This window comes from Sus scrofa, chromosome 6, assembly GCF_000003025.6.
Source record: "Sus scrofa isolate TJ Tabasco breed Duroc chromosome 6, Sscrofa11.1, whole genome shotgun sequence".
In the NCBI taxonomy this organism is placed as follows: Eukaryota; Metazoa; Chordata; class Mammalia; order Artiodactyla; family Suidae; genus Sus; species Sus scrofa.
This window is the reverse complement of record NC_010448.4, coordinates 38905010-38927968: the sequence shown is the minus strand read 5'-3', so window position 1 is coordinate 38927968 and position 22959 is coordinate 38905010. Positions and strand designations below refer to the sequence as shown.

Sequence of the window (22959 nt, the reverse complement as noted above, 5' to 3'; positions counted from 1 at the left end):
AGTTTTCTCCTGGGCTTAGAGTAGGGTTAAATACTTCTATAAGTGAAAAATCTTCCTCACACTCCCACCCCATGCACTTCCAAACACACACAATCGTTTTTAGACATGTAGCATTAAAATTTTGCAAATGTTATATATAGGATGGATAAACATCAAGGTCCTACTGTGTATCACAAGGAACTATGTCCAGTGTCCTGTGATAAGCCATATGGGAAAGGATATGAAAAAGGATACATACATGGATATATATGGCTATATATCCATGTATATACATATACATTTGTATAGGTATTACTGAATCACTTTGCTGTACCGCAGAAATTAATACAACATTGTAAATCAAGATACTTCAATAAAATTTAATTAAAAAAAGATTTTGCAGAATACCTATTATGTTTGCTCTGTGTTTATGTTTTTTTTTTTTTTAAACTGGATAGTGTGAAATACACTGGCTTACACTTTATTTTTCATACGAACCCAGTGTCTTGGGAAATTTTCCATAGTCTTACATCCAGATCCCCCCCTGAAGATCTAAACAGGATGCAGCAGGTTTAAATGGTGCAAATCTATAATTCTGTAAGCTGGATAGAATGGACGGCATGGAGCTAAGAGACTTCTTAGGCCACCAGGATGCAGCATCAGAGTGCTCACTGACTCCTTGGATTCACCAATGTAGTCTCAGGTGTAAGGCCCACCCACCCTCAGGAGTAAGCTTTTCCTTTCCAAAAGCCAGGAGACATGATTTGCTGCTCCTAGCCTGAGAAGCAATCACATGAATGGTTCCATCCTCATCATTACACAAAGCTTGTCCTGGTTCAGGGCTGTTTTCTCTCACAGAAAGAAAGCATTTCTTCCCATGCTATATTCTGTGTGTGAAGGGGCCTAGCTACAGGCTGTATCTCCCAGACCCTTGTGTGAGCTGGTCCCCACCTGGGGTCAGCCCTTGAGAAACTGTAGTAAGATTTTGGAGTGAAGAGCAAAGAGTGGCCAGGGTTCCTTGCTCTGTACCTCAGCAGGGGAGGGTGATCCTGCAGTGGCCCCACCCCTTCCATTACTGTCTCAGTTCTGTCTGTCTCCATTCCCTAGGGACAGATCTGCAATGGTTTGAGTTTCCAGTCTGTGCCCTGGGCCCCCCGGCCCTAAGGCCATGCCCCTCCCACCAGCTTCCTGTCTCACTCATCTCTGGTTTTCTCACTGTCCTCTGTTGGCTTCTCAGCTCATCTGTGTAATGAATGCCTTGCCTTAAATTTTCTCTCTTACACTCAGAGTGGACTATGCTTTCTGCATCAGACCCTGACTAATACTGAGGCCAAGAAGGCACCCAGACTACTACCTGCAGACCAAGAAGGAAGAAATACACCATCTCAAAATCCACCCACAACCAGGAAAGAGGAATATAGTTCACAACTCTAAAGGCCTGGGCATCTTGTCCTAGGTCAGCCTCAGCTTAGACCCAGACTCCATTGGCAGAAGGCACCTGCTATATCTGGGAGATGCCTGGGAGGACCAGGGGCAGACCTTACTCAGGCACTTGCTAGGGGTCTTCCACACCATGGTGAGGCTCCAGCTGCTGCCAAGCCCCTGGTTCCTATCTATGCTATGTCCTAAGATAATAAGGTATCTGCTAGGCACCAGCTATGTCACCAAGATCAGAAAACAATGAGATAAGCTGGACACTGTCCTGATCTCCAGAAGATCACAGTTCAGCCTAGGAGACAGGACTCCAGTATGTTTGATGAGAACAGAAACCATGTCTGCTTTTCTCAATGACACATCCTCCCTGCCTAGCAGGGTACCCCGTCATGGTGGTGCTCAGCACGTATTTGTTGACAGTGGGATTATTAAAATCATACAATGATCCATCCATATAATATGAAAGGGAATTAAGTGGCACACTGACAACCAAAGAATAACTGACCAGCCTGCAGGATCCAGGGTCTAGTTACTGAGGAGCCAGATTCTTTCTTCCTTCATTTCTCTTTCTAAGATACTGTAACACCTTGTATTTGACCTTTGAGTACTGGGATATCCTTGGGTCCACCCAGAAGGAAAAGGAACAGAGGAAAAGGTAGTGGCTTCAGCAGCAAGGCAAAGTTATCACACCCAGCTCCTCAGGGGTCCCCTGTCTTCCCAGGAATCAACACCTGGGTAGATGTGGGCTGGCCAAGGGCCGTTCTTATCAAGGAAGGAGACATTGGTACTTGTTGGGCCTTCCTCCTTTTTCTCCTCCTTCTACAGCTGACAATATCTACTATATAATCATATATATATATACACAGAACACACACTATGTGTTGACATTACCCTAATCACTTCATATCTATTTAATTATCACCTACTGAGATACATATTCATATTAAGCCCCCTTTAGAGTTGAGATCCACAGAGTTTAAGGAACTTTCCAAGGATCATGCAGTTTGTGAAGGGTTGAGCCAGGATTTAATCCCAGGCAGTGGGCCTCTGGAGCCCCCTGTCATGCTCTCCTCAGATGGGAGGTCTCTGGGTGATGGATTTTATGTAAATAATCAGAGACCCTGGGGCCCAAAGTAGATGATAAAGTGGCCCACTTATATTTATATGGAAGGTCATCGGTGTAGGGCTAGATCTCAGCCTTGGTAGCTGCTTATCTAGGCCCTATGCTATGCTTGCTACCTAATTTTCCTTAAAATATAGCAGAAAACTTACCAAAATAATGATGAGCATTCTGTAATTTTCAGTGAGCACTGAAAAGTGTTCCAGAAACAAGTTTTCTAGAGACTCAGGAAAAAGTCTTGGTAGTTTATTTTGACGGCAGAAGAAGCAAGAATCTATCATCAGTAAGTTAGGGTTTCAGTACACTCAACTCTTACTTTTCCTATTTTTTCCATCCTAATTATAGGATTATGGCATGGTGGAAGAGAGATGATCCGCATAAGAAAAACCCAGCTAAAGTTATATAGACTCAGACTGCAGGAGAGAGGGATAACAAAGTGCTCTGCAAACACAGGCAAGACAGAGGTAAGGTTCAGCCCAGGGAGCAAAGGAAGCTGAAAGGAGAAGGCAATTCCTGGGAAGACCTTGCAGGGTGAGTAGCTCAGGAATATCATTGTGAACTGGTAAGAGGGAGGACGAGGGAGGGCATGGAGAATGTTTAACTCAGGTATGGCATAGAACTCACCAAGGGTTAGGGAGAGAAAAGGCGGGAAGGTTGTCTCAAGTCAGAACAGGGAGGACCTTCAACACCTAGTGAAGAAAAATGAGCCAGTCTTCCAAAAGCATGGGACAGAGATCACGGTGGGATGTGACAGAATTTTACAGGTTTATGGACATGATGTAGAGAGCATAGAATTGAAAAGCAGGTAATTTTCATGCCTAGTCCTTTGTTTCTTTAATATTGTTCTAACATTTGTTAATCTTTCTTTTTACCAAAGCAGGAGCCCTCAAATTTTGAAGGTTAAGCAGCAAAGCAAGGACACAAAAATACAATAAAGCAGCTTTGGGTATTTTATATTTATGTTTATGGCATAATAAACATAAACATAAATGTATGTTTATAGCAAAAGATACCAGTTTTCTGTTTATATACATCAGTTTTCTGTTATATATAAACTATAAGTTCCATAAACAGAATATATTATATTATATATTATATATGCTATATATAATACATATTCTATTATGTATATTATATATATATAATTTCTTTTAAAAACATTTATTGAAGTGAAGGAGGAATAGATATGAAGAAGTATAATGCTGCAAATGGTACAAGAACATGGCAAACATTCTTGCTATGGAGGAGCAAGAGCATGGTAAAAAGAACACCTTTTGGTAAGAATAGTGAAGAATGTCTGTAAGTGTAATGAGAAGCCCTAAATGGTTCTAGAAAAGTAAGCATATCAGTCTAGGGTAGGGCAGGAAGAGGATGGTAAACTGAAATTAGAATAAGAAAATGATTTAATAAAGGGATTATTAAAAGGGTGTGGGCAAATTGTTCAGCAATTCCATGGACAGTGTAGTAAACTTAATCTAGTGACAGGCCTATCCCAAAAGGATTTGAAGAGGGAGTTATTTCCAGAACCAGAGGGTTCAGGAGAGAAGATTGAGACTTTTGTTGGAGGGAGACACCTGGCATGTGACCACTGTGCAGAAAATAATGAGAAAATAAGTATCCTGACTTCATTTTCCTCCCTACTTTAGTTCCCTGGCAGTGCCCTGGATAGCTAAGTCCAATATTGGATTTAGAGACCTCTGATGTACCCCATGTGGGCTGTGTGTTGGGCACATAGGAGAATGGAAAAGGGTGAGAAAGGGGTTCTGGAACTAAATAGAAGGTATCTGTCCCGGAGAAAAATTGGAGCAGACATTGGGGAAGCGTAATGTGGCTGCACTGGCTTTGTGATGTGTCAGATCAAAGGGGGGTATTTTTTTTACTTTTAATTATTGAAGTATAGTTGATTTACAATGTTGTGATAATTTCTGCTGTACAGCAAAGTAATTCAGTTACACATGTACACACATCTCTTATTTTTCAGATTCTTTTCTCATACAGAATATCAGGTAGAGTTCCCTCTGCTGTATAGCAGGTCCCCATTGTCTGGCCATCACCTACACCACAATGTGCATATGCAAGTTCCAAGCCCCCAGTCCATCCCCCTCCAACCTGTCCCCTTTGGTAATCATATGTTTGCTTTCAAAGTCTGTGAGTCTGTTTCTGCTCTCTAAATAAGTTCATTTGTATTTTTTTTTTTTAGATTCCACATGTAAGTGATATCATGTGATGTTTGTCTTTCACAATCTGACTAATTTCACTTTTATGATAATCTTTAGGACCATCCATGTAGCTGCAAATGACATTACTTCATTCTTTTTTATGGCTGAGTAATATTCCATTGTATATATGTGCCACATCTTCTTTATTCATTCCTCTGTCAATAGACATTTAGGTTGCTTCCATGTCTTGGCTATTGTAGATGGTGCTGCTATGAACATATGGGTGCATATATCTTTTTGAATTATGGTTTTCTCTGGGTAGAGGCCCAGGAGTGGAATTACTGGATCCTGTGGTAGTTCTATTTTTAGTTTTTTTGAGGAACCTCCATACTGTTTTCTGTAGTGTTTGTACCAATTTACTTTCCCACCAACAGTGTAGAAGGGTTCCCTTTACTCCACACTCAAAATGGGTGTCTTGAAGGGAGATGGTTGAACAATCTGCTACAATGATCAGTTTGTGAGAAACTGAACTAAACCATGCTCATCCCACTGCTTAGTGGGATGGGGAAACAGGACCTGGGCATATTTAAGAGTAGTACTGATAGATTGACAACAAAGGAAATTTAAGGAACACTTTATAATTCAGTTCAATCCCAGGGTACATTTTGTCTAGCTGTGGAGCTGTAGAACTCTCAGCCACTCAAGCGACTAAGGGGCAGGATTTCATGATGCCAAGCAAGGCTCATCTTGGGAAACAGGAATAATGTCTCCCCCCAGAAATGTTTTCTTAATTCTATTGCTAAATCTCACATACTCTGATTTATTAAGATCTTGTTTTGATTTCATAATATGATTTTACAGAACATTTACTGAATAAATACAGCAGAACCAAGATATAAGCTGCCATGCCAATTATAGATCTGCTATAAATTTGGGTGACTAACAACTCTGAAGAGGCAGCCTAGAGCAAGCAGAGAGGATCTAGACACTTGATACTTCCATTTCAAAGCACTTAAAAGAAGTGGTTCTGGGGAGCCCATGTGTATGGTTGGTACAGCCATTCTGGAAAACAATATAGAGTTTTCTCAAAAAAAATAAATAAAGGAGTTCCCGTCGTGGCGCAGTAGTTAACGAATCCGACTAGGAACCATGAGGTTGCGGGTTCGGTCCCTGCCCTTGCTCAGTGGGTTAATGATCCGGCGTTGCCGTGAGCTGTGGTGTAGGTTGCAGACGCGGCTCGGATCCTGCATTGCTGTGGCTCTGGCATAGGCCGGTGGCTACAGCTCCGATTCGACCCCTAGCCTGGGAACCTCCATATGCCGCGGGAGCGGCCCAAGAAATAGCAACAACAACAACAAAAGACAAAAAGACAAAAATAAATAAATAAAAATAGAATAGCAATATAATCCAACAATCCAAAACTGGGTATATTTGCAAAGAAAATGACAATACTAATTAGAAAAGATTTATACACCTACATGTTCGATGCAGCATTATTTACAAGAGCCAAGATATGGAAACTACTTAAATGTCCATCAACAGATGAATAGATAAATAAGATGTGACAGATACACACACACATACCCAGTGGAATACTACTCAGACATAAAAAAGAATAAAATCTTGCACTTTGTGACAATATAGATGGACTTTGAGGGTAATGCTAAGTGAAATTAGTCAGAGAGAGAGATAAATACTGTATTATTTCACTTAAAAGTGGAAACTTAAAAACAAAACAAAATTATTAGACACAGGGAACACATTTGTGGTTGCCAGAGAGGAGTGAGCAAAATGGATGAAGGCGGTCAAGAGGTACAAACTTCCAGTTATAAAATAGATAAGTCCAAATGATGACCATGGCTAATAATATTGTATTGCATAGTTGAATGTTGCTAAGAGAGAAAATCTTAAAAGTTTTTATCACAAGAAAAAATGTATAACTTTATATGGTGACAGAGGGTAACTCAGCCTATTGTGGTGATCATTTTTGCAGTGTACACAAATATCAAGTCACTGTGCTATACACCTGAAACTAATAAAATGTTTTATGTTAATTATACCTCAACTTTTTTTAAAAGGTAGTTCCACCCAATTGGCCTCATCTCAGCTAAATGGGAAAACATTTTGGGGCCATGAAAATAGGCAGAACAGTATTACAACCCCTCCTTCAGAGCTAGGTACTTGGTGAGAAATCACACATAATATAGGATTAATTGGCCTAGAGAACCACCTTCATAACTCAGGCACAGAGGAAGGCTGTTTTCTGTGAATAAAAACTTATGGCTGTCAGTCATTAGTGTGTGGGAAATGAAGACATCAAATCCCAATGTCACCTCAGCCCTTGTGAAAGGAATGTGTCAGATATTAAGGGAACATGGGTGGCCAGATACTGAGCTGAATGAAGATGTTCACAGTCATTCCCAGAAGGAAAAACCCTGTGCAAGAAATCAATCACAGAGATGAGAGATGTATTTCTGCCCCCACTGAGTCCAGGTTCTCCATCTATGCCCAGAGGAGAACTTGCCCTGGAGCTGCTGATACAGGGAGGTTTCACCGCCTATCATTTTCACAAAAGAGGCCACAATTTTATTAGGGAAATTGGTAGCGGCTCAAGATATAACCTGCTATTATATCAGCTCCAAGGAACTCCCAGACCAGCTCCTCAACCATCACTGCTTTCGAGATGGCCTTGCCTCAGATTTCTCTGGGAGAATTGACATGGACATGAGTATCAACTTCATATTCAGAGGAGGGCGTTATTGGCATAAGTTGGTGATTTTGGAATGTGGACCCTCTGTATTACTCACACACATCCCAGTATCTGAGGAGGTCAAAACACTACAAGGCAGGGGGTCTTTCTTCAGCATGCCCCTCACCTGGAGACTGGCTAGTACTGCCCCTGCAGAGAGCAGAGAACTCTTCAGGGTGAGTCATTGTCACCAATACCCTCCACCACCCTGAGTTCAAACTCAGGGTGGTATAGTGTATAGGGAAGGACAATTAGTTAGGAATCTGGGCACCTATGTTCTAGTCCCAGATGTACCACTATGTTGCCAGTGACTGCCCACTTTACTACCACCCCGTATTCACTCACACATACCTTATCAAGTTAGTTTATTCTTCTTACGTACTCACCCAAACTTTCACCTTTGGATATAAAGGTCATCTTATTGATTTAATTTTGAGTGAATAACTAAAAACTTATTGACTGCCATTATGTTTCTGGCACATGGTCTCATATGCTGAGAATAGCTCAACAAATAAAATGGGCATATATCCTGAGAATAGCTCAGCAAATAAAATGGGTATAGCTTTTGTTCTCATAGAGTTTATAATCACATTTTTTTTCTTTTCCTAAAAAAGGGGGTGTCTTAAGAACAGGGGCTATGTATTACTCTTCTCTTTTTGCACACTGACTAGTAGGATGCTTTGAATCTGATAGGTGTGAAGTAATCATATTAGGTTATACAGTAACAGGGCTGGGACCCAGGAGGTCAAAGAAAAAATAAGTAACATCAGTGAACGGGAGATACCTTTATCCTTCTCTTGTGCTCTGTCAGTTTTCTACTGTGAGAACTCTAATAAATGTCTTTGAGATACATTACATAGAGAAGGTTTGTAGTAGGAATTTCTCATCTTTCCATGTCTATATCAGTAGTGGCATTGATAATGCTTAAATATGGTACAGGAATACTGGATCAGAGGACAAGAGTAATATATTATTTACCCTTATATTTTGACATCTCAAGACATGTAGCATGGGATAAAGGCTGGGAGATGTTATATACAACTCCTAACACATGAATGACTCTCCTGGCTCTCACCTTTATATCTCTGAGGTCTTGATATGTGATTATCAGTTTATTATAGGGCTCAATTTAAAGTGGGAGGGACTGGGAGCTTGGGGTAAATAGATGCAGAATGTTGCCTTCAGGATGGATTAGCAATAGGATCCTGCTGTGTAGCACTGGGAACTCTGTCTAGTCACTTATGATGGAACACGTAATGTGAGAAAAAAGAATACATACGTGTAAGTGTAACTGGGTCACCATGCTTTATAGTAGAAAAAAATATATAAATAAATGATAAAAAAATAAAAATAAAGAGGAGGGCTTTTATAGTATATCCCGTGTTTCTGTAAATCAGATCAGCTCATTGGTACGGATTGGGTCACACTGATAGTGATTTACATTGGCTTCCTGAACCTTATCACATGCTCATGTGGAAAGTCAAGATCCTTGAAAAGTTTCCTAATATTCCTGGGAATTCCTATAAGGTATTTTTTAATTTTTTTTTATTAAAGTACAGTTGTGTCAATTTCTGCTGTACAGCAAAGTGACCCATTCATGTCACCCATTCTTTTTTTAAAAACTTTCAATCAACTTTTATTTATTTTTATTTTTAAATTAGTTAATGAATTTTATTACATTTGTAGGTATACCATGCATTCTCTTTTAATTAAAAAATTTTTTTTCTACTGTACAGCACGATGACACATTCTTTTTCTCATATCATCCACCACCATGTTCTATCCCAAGAGACTGGACACAGTTCTCTGTGCTGTATTGTAGAACATTGCCCTTCCATTCTAAATGTAAAAATTTACATCTACTAATCCCAAATTTCTAGTCTATCCCATTACCTCCTCCATTCCCAATGGCAACCACAAGTTTGTTCTCTGTGTCTGTGATTCTGTTTCTGTTCTATAAATAGGTTCATTTGTACCATATTTTAGATTCTGCATATAAGTGATATAGGGTATTTGTTGTTCTTTCTGACTTACTTCACTTAATATGAGAATCTCTAGTTGCATCAATGCTGCTGCAAATGGCATTATATTGTTCTTCTATGGCTGAGTAGTATTCCATTGTGCATATGTAGCATATCTTCTTAATCCATTCATCTGATGATGGACATTTATGTTGTTTCCACGTCTTGGCTATTGTGAATAGTGCTGCAATAAACATATGCATGCATGTATATTTTTGAATTATAGTTTTGTCTGGTTACATGCCCAAGAGTGTGACTGTTAGATTATATGGTAGTTTTCTGAGAGACTTCCAGAGTGTTTTCCATAGAGGTTGTCTCTATTTACATTCCTACCAAAGTGAAGGAGAGTTCCCTTTCCTTCACACCCCTTCCAGCACTTATTTGTTGACTTATTAATATCAATTGTGACCAATGTCAGGTGGTACCTCATTGTAATTTTAATTTGAATTTCTCTAATAGTTACTGATGATGAGCATTTTTTCATGTTCCTGCTGGCCATCCATATGACTTCTTTAGAGAAATGTCTTCATTCACTTCACCTAAAGTATTCTGCCTACTTTTCAATTGGGTTCTTTGTTTTTTTTTGTTGTTGAGTTGTATGAATTTGTATGTTGTGAAGATTAAGCCCTTGATGGGTACACCATTTGCAACTATCTTCTCCCATTCTGTAGGTTGTTTTTTTCATTTTGTTTATGGTTTCCTTTGATGTGCAAAACTTGTAAGTTTGATAGGTCCCATTTGTTTGTTTTTGTTTTTATTTCTATTGCCCTGGGAGAATGATCTAAGAAAACATTTGTACAGTTTATGTCAAAGAATGTTCTCTTCTAGGAGTTTTATGGTGTTTTTTCTTATGTTTTGAATGTTTAAGCCATTTTGAGTTTGTTTTTGTGCATGGTGTGAGTGTCCGTTCTAGTTTCATTGATTTACATGCAGCTGTTCAGTATTCCCAACATCTGCTGCTGAAGAAATTGTCTTTTTGTCATTAAATTTTCTTTCTTCTTTTATCTAAGATTAATTGCCACAGGTATCTGGGTTTATTTCTGCTCCTTCTGTTCTGTTCTGTTGGTCAGTATATCTGTTTTAGTGCCAGTAGCACACCACACCATCTTGATTACTGTAGCTTTGTAATATTGTCTGAAGTCTGGAAGAGTTATGCCTCCTGCTGGTTTCCCCCCTCCCTCCAAGACTGTTTTGGAAATTCTTGGTTTTTCACCGTTTCATAAAAAATTTTGGATTGTTTGTTCTAGTTCTGTGAAAAATGTCATGGGTAATTTGATAGGGGTCACATTAAGTCTGTAAATTGCTTTGGATGGTATGGACAATTTAATGATAGTAATTTTTTCAATCCAGAAGCATGGGATATCTTTCCATTTCTTCGAAACCTTTTTAATTTCCTTGATTAATGTTTTATAGTTCTCAGCATGTAAGTTTCTTACCTCCTTGGTTAGGTTTATTCTTAGATATTGAATTTTTATGGGTATGATTTTAAAACTTACCACTTTTGTATTCTTTTTCTAATATTTCTTTGTTAGAATACAGCAATACAATCAATTTCTGAATGTTAATAATGTATCATGCTACTTTGCTGAGTTCATTGATCAGTTTGAGTAGTTATTGTGTGGACTTTGTAGGGTTTTCTATATATTGTATCATGTCATCTGCATACAGGACAATTTTACCTCTTCTCTTCCAATTTGGATACCTTTTATTTCTTTTGTTTGATTTCTATGGCTTGGACTTCCAATACCATGTTGAATAAAAATGGTGTTCCTGATTTTAGTGGGAAGCTTTCAGATTTTCTCTGTCAAGTTTTATATTGGCTGTGGGTGTGTCATAGATGGCTTTTATTATGTTGCTATGTTCCTCCTATACCCACTTTGGTATGTGAATGGATGTTGGATTTTGTCAAATGTTTTTTCTGTATCTCCACATGAGATAATTATGTGGTTTTGGATTTTTCTTTTTCTGTTAATATTACATTGATTGATTTGCATATGAGATAATTATGTGGTTTTGGACTTTTCTTTTTCTGTTAATATTACATTGATTGATTTGCATATGTTGAATTATCCTTGTGAACTTGGGATGAATCCCACTTGGTTGTGGTGTATGACCCTTTTTATGTGTTATTAAATTTGGTTGGCTAAAATTATGTCAAGAATTATTGCATCTATATTCATCAAAGATATTGGCCTATAATTTTCTTTTTTAGATAGTATCTTTGGTTTTGGTATCAGCGTGATGAGGGTTTCATAGAATGTATTTGGGAGTATTCCTTCTTCAATCTTTTGGAAATGTTTAAGAAAGATATATATAATTTCTTCTCTGTATGCTTGGTAGAATGCTCCTGTGAAGTCATCTGGTCCTGGACTTTTGTTTGTAGGAAATATTTTTATTACATATTCAATATCTTTTCTATAAGTATAGGTCTATTCAAACGATCTACTTTTTCTTGATTCAGTTTTGGTGGGCTGTAGTCTCAAGAAAGTTGTCCATTACATTCAAGGTTGTCAAATTTGTGGGCATATAAGTGTTCATAGCATTCTCTTATGGTTGCTTATATTTCTGCAATACCCATTGAGATTTCTCCTTTTTTATTTGTTTTTGTTTTTGTTTTGTTTGTTTGTTTGTTTGTTTTTTGGTCTGTGCCTACAGCATATGGAAATTCCCAGGCTAGGTGTACAATCCAAGATGCAGCTGCTGGCCTACACCAATCCTGGATGCTTAATCCACTGAGTGAGGCCAGCAATCAAACCCTAGTCCTCATGGATGCTAGTCAGATCTTGTTACCACTGAGCCATGATGGAAATTCCTTTTCCATTTCTTTTTTTTTTCTTCAATTTTTTTATTACTCAAATGAATTTATCACATCTGTAGTTGTATAATGATCATAACAATCAGATTTCACAGGGTTTCCATCCCACAGCCCAAGCACATCCCCCCCACCCCCCAAACTGTCTCCTTTGGAGACCATAAGTTTTTCAATGTCTGTGAGTCAGTATCTGTTCTGCAAAGAAGTTGAGTCTGTCCTTTTTTCAGATTCCACATGTCAGTGAAAGCATTTGATGTTGGTGTCTCATTGTATGGCTGACTTCACTTAGCATGATAGTTTCTAGGTCCATCCATGTTGCTAAGAATGCCGGTATTTCATTCTTTTTAATGGCTGAGTAATATTCCATTGAGTATATGTACCACATTTTCTTGATCCACTCCTCCGTCGATGGATATTTACATTGTTTCCATGTCTTGGTTATTGTAAATAGTGCTGCAATGAACATCAGAGTACATGTGTCTTTGTGAGTTGTGGTTTTCTCTGGATAGATGCCCAGGAGTGGGATTGCTGGATCAAATGGTAGTTCTATGTTTAGTTTTCTGAGGAATCTCCATACTGCTTTCCACAGTGGTTGCACCAATGTACAATCCCACCAACAGTGTACAAGGGTTGCTTTTTCTCCACACCCTCTCCAGCACTTATTGTTTGTCGACTTTTGGATGATGGCCATTCTGGCTGGTGTAAAGTGGTACCTCATTGGGGTTTTGATTTGCATCTCTCTAATAATGAGTGATGTTGAACATCTTTTCATGTGATTTTTGGCCATCTGTATGTCTTCTTTGGAGAACTGTCTGTTTAGGTCTTCCACCCATTTTTTGATGTGGTTGTTTGTTTTTTTGGTATGGAGCTGCAGAAGGTGTGTATAGATTTTTGGAGATGAATCCCTTGTCAGTCAATTCACTTGCAAAAATTTTCTCCCATTCTGTGGGTTGTCCTTTTGTTTTGTTTGGAGTTTCCTTTGCTGTGCAGAAACTTTTAAGTTTGATTAGGTCCCATTTGTTTATTATAGTTGCAAATAGTAGTCTCTTGTGATCCTTTGTATTTCTATGATGTCCGTTGATTCTTCTCCTTTTTCATTTCTCATTTTATTGATTTGAGTCCTCTCTCTTTTTTGCTGGATAAGTCTGGCTAAAGGTTGATCAATTTTGTTGATCTTTTCAAAGAACCAGCTTTTCGTTTCATTGATCTTTTCTATGGTTTTCTTTGTTTCTAGTTCATTGATTTCTGCTCTGATCTTTATGATTTCTTTTCTTCTACTAACTTAAGTCTTGTCTGTTCTTCTCTCTTGAGTGAGCTGCTTTAGATGTAAAGTTAGCTTGTTTATTTGAGCTTTTGCTTGTTTCCTGAGGTGGGCGTGTATTGCTATAAACTTGCCTCTTAGAACAGCTTTTGCTGCATCCCATAGGTTTCGGAGTGTTGTATCTTTGTTGTCATTTGCTTCTAGGTATTTTTTAATTTCCTCTTTGATTTCTTCAGTGATCCTTTGGTTGTTTAGTAGCATCTTGTTTAGTCTCCACGTGGTTGTGTTTTGGGTTTTTTTTGCAGATTTTTTCTTGTTGTTGATTTCCAGTCATATAGCATTGTGGTCCAAAAAGATACTTGATAAGATCTCAATTTTCTTAAAGTTACCGAGGTTGGATTTGTCGCCCAGGAAGTGATCAGTCTTAGAGAATGTTCCATGTGCACTTGAGAAGAATGTGTGTTCTGTTGCTTTTGGATGGAATGTCCTATAAATATCTCTTAAGTCCATCTGGTTTAATGCATCATTCAGGGCGTGTGTTTCCTTTTTGGTTTTCTGTCTGGTTGATCTGTCCATTGCTATAAGTGGGGTGTTAAAGTCCTGCAGTATGATTGTGTTATTGTCGATTTGTCCTTTTAAGGTTGTTAGCAGTTGCCTTATATATTGTGGTGAACCTGTGTTGGGTGCGTAGATATTTAAAATTGTTATATCTTCTTCTTGGATTGATCCTTTCATCATTATGTAATGACCTTCTTTGTCTCTTAAAATATTCAACATTTTAAAGTCTATTTGGTCTGATATGAGTATTGCTACTCCAACTTTCTTTTGATCTCCATTTGCATGAAATATTTTCTTCCATCCTCTCACTTTCAATTTGTATGTGTCCCTAGATGTGAAGTGAGTCTCTTGAAGACACCATATATATGGATCTTGTTTTTGTATCCATTCAGCCAGCCTGTGTCTTTTGGTTGGGGCATTTAGTCCTCTAACATTTAAAGTAATTATTGACATGTATGTTCTTATTGCCATTTTATTAATTGCTTTGCATTTGTTTTTGTTGCTCCTTTTTCTTTCCTTTTTCTCTTGTTCTCTCCTCTTCTGGTTTGATGACTATATTTAATGTTGTATTTGAGTTGGTTTTTCTTTGTTTGTGATCAATTGTAGATTTTTGGTTTGCAGTTATTCTGAAGTTTTGATATAAGGGTCTATATATTTATGAGATTGTTTTAAGTTGTTGGTCTCTTAATTGCAAGTACATCTCCAGTGTCCTGCATTTGTACCCATCTCTTCTCATGATTTCTGATTTTGTGGTATAATTGTGCATGGATGATTTTGTATTGTTACTGTATATATACCTTTACTGGTGAGCCTTGTCATTTGTGGTATTTTTGTTTCCTGTTGCTGTCTTTTCTTTTCTGCCTAGAGAAGTTCCTTTAGTATTTCTTGTAAGGCTGGTTTAGTGTTGCTGAATTATCTCAGCTTTTGCTTATCTGTGAAGGTTTTTATTTCCCCTTCAAATATAAAATGAGAGCCTTGCTGGGTAGAGTAATCTTGGTTGGAGGTTTTTTCCTTTCATCACGTGAAGTATATCATGCCACTCCCTTCTGTCCTGCAGAGTTTCAGCTGAAAATCTTCTGATAACTTTATTGGGGTTCACTTGTATGTTATTTGTTTCTTTTCCCTAGCTGCTTTCAAGATTTTCTCTTTGTCTTTAATTTTGGTCAGTTTGATTAATATGTGTCTTGGGGTGTTCCTCCTTGGGTTTATTTTATATGGTACTTCTTGTGCTTCCTGGATTTGAGTGGGTGGTTCCTTTCCCATGTTAGGGAATTTTTTGGCTATTATTTTTTGGAATATTTTTTCTGTCCCCTTCTCTCTCTCTTCTCCTTCTGACACCCCTATAATATGGAAAAATATGAAATGCTTCACGAATTTGCATGTCATCCTTGCTCAGGGGCTATACTAATCTTCTCTGTATCATTCCAATTTTAGTGTATGTGCTGCCAAAGTGAGCACTTTGTGTTTTTTTATAGCCTTTGTTTTAAGGTCTATTTTGTCTTTATATGCTTATTTCAACTCCCACTTTCCTGTCATTTCCATTCACATGAAATAACCTTTTCCATCCCCTTTCAATATGTATGTGTCCTTTCCCTTAAGGTGAGTTTCTTATAAGGCTCCCTTTTTTATCCAGTCTGCCACTCCATGTCTTTTGATTGGAGCATTCAGTCAATTAACATTTAAGGTAATTATTGATAAATATGAATTTAATGCCATTTAAACCTTGTTTTCCAGTTGATTATGTTTCTCCTTTGTTCCTTTCTTTTCTGTTTTTTGTTGGATGGTTTCCTTTTATTTTATGCTTGTTTTCCCTTCTTTTTCATTTTTGTGCATATACTGTTTGGTTTTGATTTGTGGTTTCACTGTTTTTTCAAGTATGTTTCAAGTATATCCTTTATCTGCTTCATCTAGCTTTATAATCATATAGGTTCAAACACATTCTTAAAAAAGAGTCCTGATTTTCTTAACTTTCCGTCCCCACATTTTAGGATTTTGTTTTTATATTTAATATCTTCATGTTTATCCTTTCGCTCTTCCTTGTGTTTATCATTGCTTTTACAAATAGGTTTTTTTTTTTCCCTTTCCTTTTAGATATGTATACTGGCTTCTTTCCAATTATGATGTTCTCCATCCTATATCTTCTTACTTCTTTCGTATTTAGAGGAGGTTTTTCAGTATTTCTTTTAGAATGAGTTTAGTATTGTTGTATTCTGACTCTCCCCAAGAAGTAACATTATCCTCATCTTAGACCCTGCTCTGTTCCTAAAGCAGTGTGCTGTCCTTATACTAAGGTCCAGTTTTTTTCCTAACTATGGCCCTTGCTGTACATAACTAAGGCATTGACACTGTGCCTAAATCAGGCCCTATGTTGTCCCTAAGATCAATATGTGTCCTCAACTAAGGCCCTTATATGTCCTAAATAAGGCCTTGATTATCTTTGTCTAAGGCCCTGAGTTATTTCCAGCTAATGTTCTGACTCTGCCCCTATATCCCTTTAGTCTCCAACTAAGGCCCTGACACTTTGCTTGTGTCCCTACACCATCCCTAAGGCTCTGGCACTGTCCCTCACTATATCCCTGAAATCTCTCTAACTGATGTCCTGATTCTTTCCCTAACTATGGACCTGTGCTTCCCCTTTGCAAGGCCCTGAAATGTCCCTATATAAAATCCTGAGCTGTCTCTAACTAAAGCCTTGACTCTTTTCTAAATTAGGTCCCTTCACTTTTCCTGGCATTTCCATACCTAAGGCTCTGCACGAATCCTAACTCATGCTCTGAACTGTCTCCAACTAATGCCTTGACTCTTTCCCTAAATAAGATCTAGTACTAGCCCTATTTAAGGGACTTGGTTGTCTCCACCTAAGCTTCCAATATCTACAGTAAAGTCTACATCTGTCCCTACATAAGAAACTGATGTTGTTCCTAACAGAGGCAATTCACTTTTCTAACCTAAGGTCCTATACTGTCCATACCTAAAGTCCTGCTTCTTCCCTAATGCCATACTCTGTTCCTAACTAAGACCATGCTCTGTTCCCAACTAAGGCCCTTATACATACTTAACTAAGGCACATATAATAACCAACGAAGGCCCTGATTCTGTCCCTAAGTAAAGTCTTAATGCTGTCCTGTGTCCCTGCCTTTTCCCTAATATGGCCAAGGGCTATTTCCAAACCAGGTCCTGGCCCTCGCCCTAAGAAACTTATGTGTCCTTAAGTAAGGCCCTAAGTATATCAAACTAAGGTTCTGAGTTATCTCAAACTAAGGCCCTGATTCTGTCCCTAATTCAGGCCCTGTGCTATGTCCTATTATGGCCCTAACTCTGTCCCTAAGAAAAGTCCCATTGTTGTCATCAGCCTAGTACCTGCACTGTTCCTAAGGTCATTCACTGTCCATAACTAAGGCACAGTTATGTCACTAAATAAGACCCTTGCTGTCCATCCTATGTCACTGAAGCTATGCCTAAGGCCCTTTGCTCAATAACTAAGACCATTATGTGTCCTTAACTAAGACCCTGGCACTGTATGTAACTAATACTCTGAGTTATAACCAACTGTGTTTCTGAATCTGTCACAATATAAGGCCCTGTGCTATGTCCAGCTATGGCCCTTACTCTGTCCCTAAGAAAAGTCTACACATTGTCCCTAACTGAGGCCCTGACAGTTTCCCCACCTAAGTCCCTATTCTATTACTATTGCCTTGATAGTCCTTAAATAAGGTCCTGAACTGTCCCTAAGACCCTTATGTGTCCTTAACTATGGCTCTGAGTTATCTCCAAATAATACTCTGACCCTGTCCCTAAGAAAAGTCCTAATAGACCCTGCACTATTTCTAATGCCATGCATTATCCCTAACTAAATGTCCTGGGCTATCCTTAACTGAGTCCTGAAACTGTCCCTATCTAATTCCCTATTCAATCTCCAGCTAACTTGCTGACAGTATGTTCCTAACTAAGGCCCTGGGACGTCCCTAAGACCCCGGCACTGTCCTTAACTAAGGCCCTATACTGCCCCTAAGAACATGTGATGTCCCTAGCTAAGGCAATAATTGCTCCTAAATAAGGCTCTACACTGCCCGTGTTAAAACCTTTATGTGTCCTTAATTAAGCCCTGAATTATCTGTAACCAAGACCCTGTGCTATGTCAAACTCTGCCTTACTTTATCCTTAAGAAAATCCCTAGTGCTGTCATTAAATTAGACCCTATACTGTTCTTTGTTAAAGACATGCAGCATCCTTAACAAAGGCCCAATTATGTCCCTAGTTAAGGCTTTGTTGGTCACACCTAAGGCTCTGACCCTGTGCCTAACTCAAGCCCTGCATTGTCCCTAAGTAAAGCCACCCACTATCCCTAAATAAGACCATTATATGTCTTTAACCAAGACCTGTATGTGTCTGTAACAAGACCTTGAGTTATCTACAACTAAGGCCCTGACTCTTTCCCTATAAGTGTTAATGTTGTCCTCAACTTAGATTCTGCATTCTTCCTAGGGCTGTGAATTTTCCTTAACTAAAGGCCGATTATGTCCCCAAATAAGGCTGTTGCTATCCATACACTGTGCCTAACTCACTCCCTGTGTTGTTCCCAACTATGGCCATGCACTGTCCCTAAATAAGACCCTTATCTGTCCTTAACTAAAGCTGAGATTTTCTCCACCTAAGGAATTGAGTTATTATTGCTTATGGCCCAGACTCTGTCTCTAAGACCCTGTGATGTCCCTAAATAAGGCCCTGGGATATTCTTAAAAGAATCCATGCACCTTAGTCCCACCTTAGTCCTTATTCAATCTCCAAGGCCCCAGCAGCGTGCTTAACTTAGGCCCTGTGCTGTCCCTCTATAAGCCCTGCACTGTCTCTAATGAAGGACTTATAAATTATCCTTCACTATCAACCTGAGCTCTCTCCAACTAATGCCCTACTTCCCTACCTAAGACTCTTCACTGTCCCTAGATAAGGCCTTGATTTGTCCATATCTAAGTCTCTGCACTAACCATAACTCAAGCTCTGAGCTTTCTCTAATTAAGGCCCACTCTCTTTACCTAATTTGGGCCCAGCCTTATCCATATCTAAAGCCCTAAGTCTCTCCAACTAAGACCTTCAGTTAATTATATTAAAGGCCCTGACTCTGTCCTTAGCAAGCACCAGTTGTCCCAAACTAGGCCCTTCAATCTTTTAAACTAAGGTTGTGCACTGTCCCTACTTAAGCCCTGTTCATTCCCTAACTAATGCCATGCTCTGTCCCTAATAAGGCTCATATATGTCAAGTAAGGTCCTGAGTTATCTCTATCTAAGGCTCTGACTTGTTCCCTAAGGCCCTGTGCTATGTCCCAATATGGCCCTGTCCCTAAACCTAACCATAACACTAACCCTACCTAAGGCCCTACACCACTCCCAAGACCCTACACTGTTCCTAATTATCACCCTGAGCTGTTTCCAACTAACATCCTCTTTCCCTAAATATGGCACTAGGTTATCTTTAATATGGCCCTGAATTCTCCCTAACTAAAACCCTGAGATTTCTCTAACAAAGGACTTGGCTCAGGAGATTCTTAAAAGAGGTCTGGACACTGTTCCTACCTTTTTCCCTAAGCTCTCTCCAACTCAGGCCATGACAGGGTGGCTAACTAAAGCTCTCCAATGTCCCTAACACCCTACACTGTCCCTATCTCCCTGAGCTGTCTCCAACTGACGTCCTGACCCATTCCCTAACTGTGGCACTGGGCTGTCCCTAACTAAAACCCTGAACTTTCTCTAATGCCTTACTTCTCTCTAGAACTAAGGTTCTGTGCTGTCCCAAGCTAAATTAGGCCCTGAAACTGTCTTTTATCCTTAAGTTATCTCGAGCTGAATCCCTGACAGTTTGCCTAATCTGTCCCTAACTAACAAAAGGCACTGCTTTTTTAACAAGGGCTCTAACAAAGAACTTGAACTATTTCCAAAATAATGCCCAGACTCTAACCCTCACTAAGGCAATGACACTTACCCTAAGTAATAAGGCCTTTAAGTGTCCCAAACTAAGATCTTGAGCTAACTCTATAAAGGCCCTGGCTCTCTCCCCAAGTATGGACCTGATGTTTGTACCGAGGCTCTCCCCTCTTCCAAAGGTTGTGAACTGTCCCAACCTAAAGCCATGACCTTTCCTAACTAATGCCATGCCCTGTCCCTAAGGCTATGCATGGTCCCTGTTTTGTTCTGAACCTGCACCCACAACAATGTGAACTGCAGATCTTTGGCTTCACCACCTCCACTGAGAGAATTAGCTTAACCTGCTGTGGGACACTTCCTGTAGGATTTTCAGAACCACAAAAATTAGAGAGCTCATGCCCTTGTGTAGTCACATTTCACAGGACCCAAACTTTGTGTGCTAGTGTCCTGGTGACCCTGCTGCAGCAGAGCCACCCAACTCCCACCACAGCCCATTATCCTTTTCCTGATCATGGCTGCCCTGCACCTCCCAGCCTGCCCACCCCTTGCAACTGGGATGCTGTGTCTCCTGTTACCAAGGGGAAGTGGTAGAGGTGATAAGAGCCTTGGCCAGCCTGTGTCCTAGGACAGAGGGCATGGTGCACACGTGGGCACCCCATCCCCTTCTGGTTGGATCCCTCCACCTGGAAACAGGGATGATAAACAAGGTGGAAAGATCCTGGGCCCCAACACCTACCTGCCCTGAACTCTCACATGAAGGGGACAGAGACATCTTGAGCTTTAGCCCATGGAGGGGGGCACTTTGTTTCCATAACAAAACTTTACCCTAACAGTTTTTAAAGTCCCTTTAAAAATCCTCCTCATCTGTAATAGACAATAAGGCTTAATTGTATCCCAATTTTCTCAAACCACAGCCTATGCTGAGACCACCACTAAGGTAATGGTGCTTAAGAGAAGCATCTTTACTTTCACTGGAGTTCAGCTTCCCAAGCTCTGCCTTCAGCTTAAAGGAGAAGTTTCTTTGACAACCAAGCTTCAAAACTCTTTTCAAACCTTCTTATTCTAGTCTTTCTGAGCCTAAAGGGACAGTGCTATCACCACCTGCCAGAAAGTGATTCCTGCAAGCCTGTAGTTATTGGTTGCCTGATGCTATTGATGAATTCCTAGAGAAGCAAACTTTGCAAGGTAATGACTTCTGGACTTGGCACTAGGTCTCTCTCCACAAACGGGGTAGAGTGGCTGTTTTCACAGCCCTGGGTGGAAGCGCTCACCTTTTATGAAGCCAGGACTTAATCATTTACAGGTGCTTCCAGGGTCCTCGTTCTTCCTAAACCCCCCACTCACATGGCTGCTGTTTGCCAGTCTATACAGGACCTTGGTTCTCTTAAAATTAAGGTTATTTTATACACAGAGAATGGATTGAATGATGACTCCAAAAGATGTGTCCCCCATAACCTGTGACTAGGACCATACCTGGGGAAAGTGTCTTTCCAAATGTAGTTGAGATGAGGTCATCTTCTGTAGGATGGCCCTAAATTCCATGGCAGAGACCTGATAAGAGACAAAAGAGGAGACACAGACACAGGAGAAGCCACATGAAAATAAGGCAGACATAGGAAAGAGGCAGCCACAAGCCTAGGGACCCCTGAACATCCCAGAAGCTGGAAAGGGCAGGAAGGACCCCCACAGCAGAGAGATTTCAAGACTGAGATATATTGATCTCAGAAGTCTAGACTCCAGGACTTGGGGAGGATAAACTGCTATCGTTTTAAACCACCCAGTTTTTGGTCCTTTGTTAGAGATGCCACAGAACAGTCACTGAGACACTGCTCTGCAGGATCCTGGAAGAGTGGGTCTCATTAAAGGCAGATAGAAAACAGATTATGGAGAACTCAGAGTCAGCATTTCCCACCCCACCCCCTCCAAAAAACCCCAAAGCAGTGGCTGGACACCAGAATGCTCAGGGATCAAGTCTGAAGCCCATCCCTAAGGGTGCTGGTTGCACAAAGCCTCCCCAGGTTCTTATGCTGTACATGTGGGGTATTTCAACCCTGATTGAGGACTTTTTACATTGCCATTCACACTACTAATTAAGAACCTGCAAGTTACACAGATGAAAACCCAATCAGGACACTCATTACACTGATGAATAATTCTGAAGTTGGCCAGAAGTGGGAAATTTTCTCCCATGCAGCTAGCAGCTCCCCACAAGAAGGGTCCTCATTGGAAAGCTGATAGACCATGTAGAGGGGTGCCTGAGTAAATGCTGGTAAATGCTGCTCCTGAGCCTTATCCACCCTTCCAAGGTAAACCATCTGAACATGTGCAAAGACCTTAAAAGCTGGAAGAAAGGGCTTGGTGCTATGCACATGATACCATGCTTGCCGAGTTGGCATTTGTAGGCCATGTGGGAGATGGTCCTAGCCTAGGGGCTTTTCTGAAAGCTTTCTATCTGCCTACCTGAGTTACCCATCTTAACTGAGCCCTCTCTGACTTTTTTCTTGCTTCCTCACCTCTGCCTGGGGAAATCGTCCAATGGCAGATATGGGCGACACATCCTCTTCCTTAGCAGGTTGTGGCTTGGCAATTCCTGTGGAAGGTCCAGCAGAAGACCCCTCAGGCTGGGCCACCTGAAAGGCTATGGCTCCTCACAGCCTCCAACCAGCCCAGCCCCACCGTCTGAAAATATGGTCTCAGGTACAGCTGCAGGTACTCTTACTGCCTGGAGGGGCTATTTATACAGACCTTAACCCAGTACACCTGGGAAGGACTGGATGGCTGGGTCACACTGCCCAGGTCAGCCAATCTTCACCCATCAGGGGCTCATGGTTGCAGAAAGTGGGCCTTGCTGCACAGGCTAGGTACAAGGAAAAGGTGTGAGGTCAGGATAGACATAAAGCTGCAGCTCTAGCTTGTTTTCTAATCATTTTAACTGGCTGATGAGTGG

At 40.1% G+C, this 22959-nt stretch overlaps 1 long non-coding RNA gene across 1 annotated transcript in view; it reads right to left on the bottom strand.

The window, feature by feature from the left end:
* LOC110261431 overlaps positions 1-22702 on the bottom strand; it is a 33701-nt gene extending 10999 nt beyond the window's left edge. The window contains exons 1-2 of the long non-coding RNA XR_002345514.1: positions 22526-22702; positions 21486-21563 (exon numbers count right to left, since the gene is read on the bottom strand). This is a non-coding gene — a long non-coding RNA (uncharacterized LOC110261431). The remainder of the gene's footprint in view (positions 1-21485; positions 21564-22525) is intronic.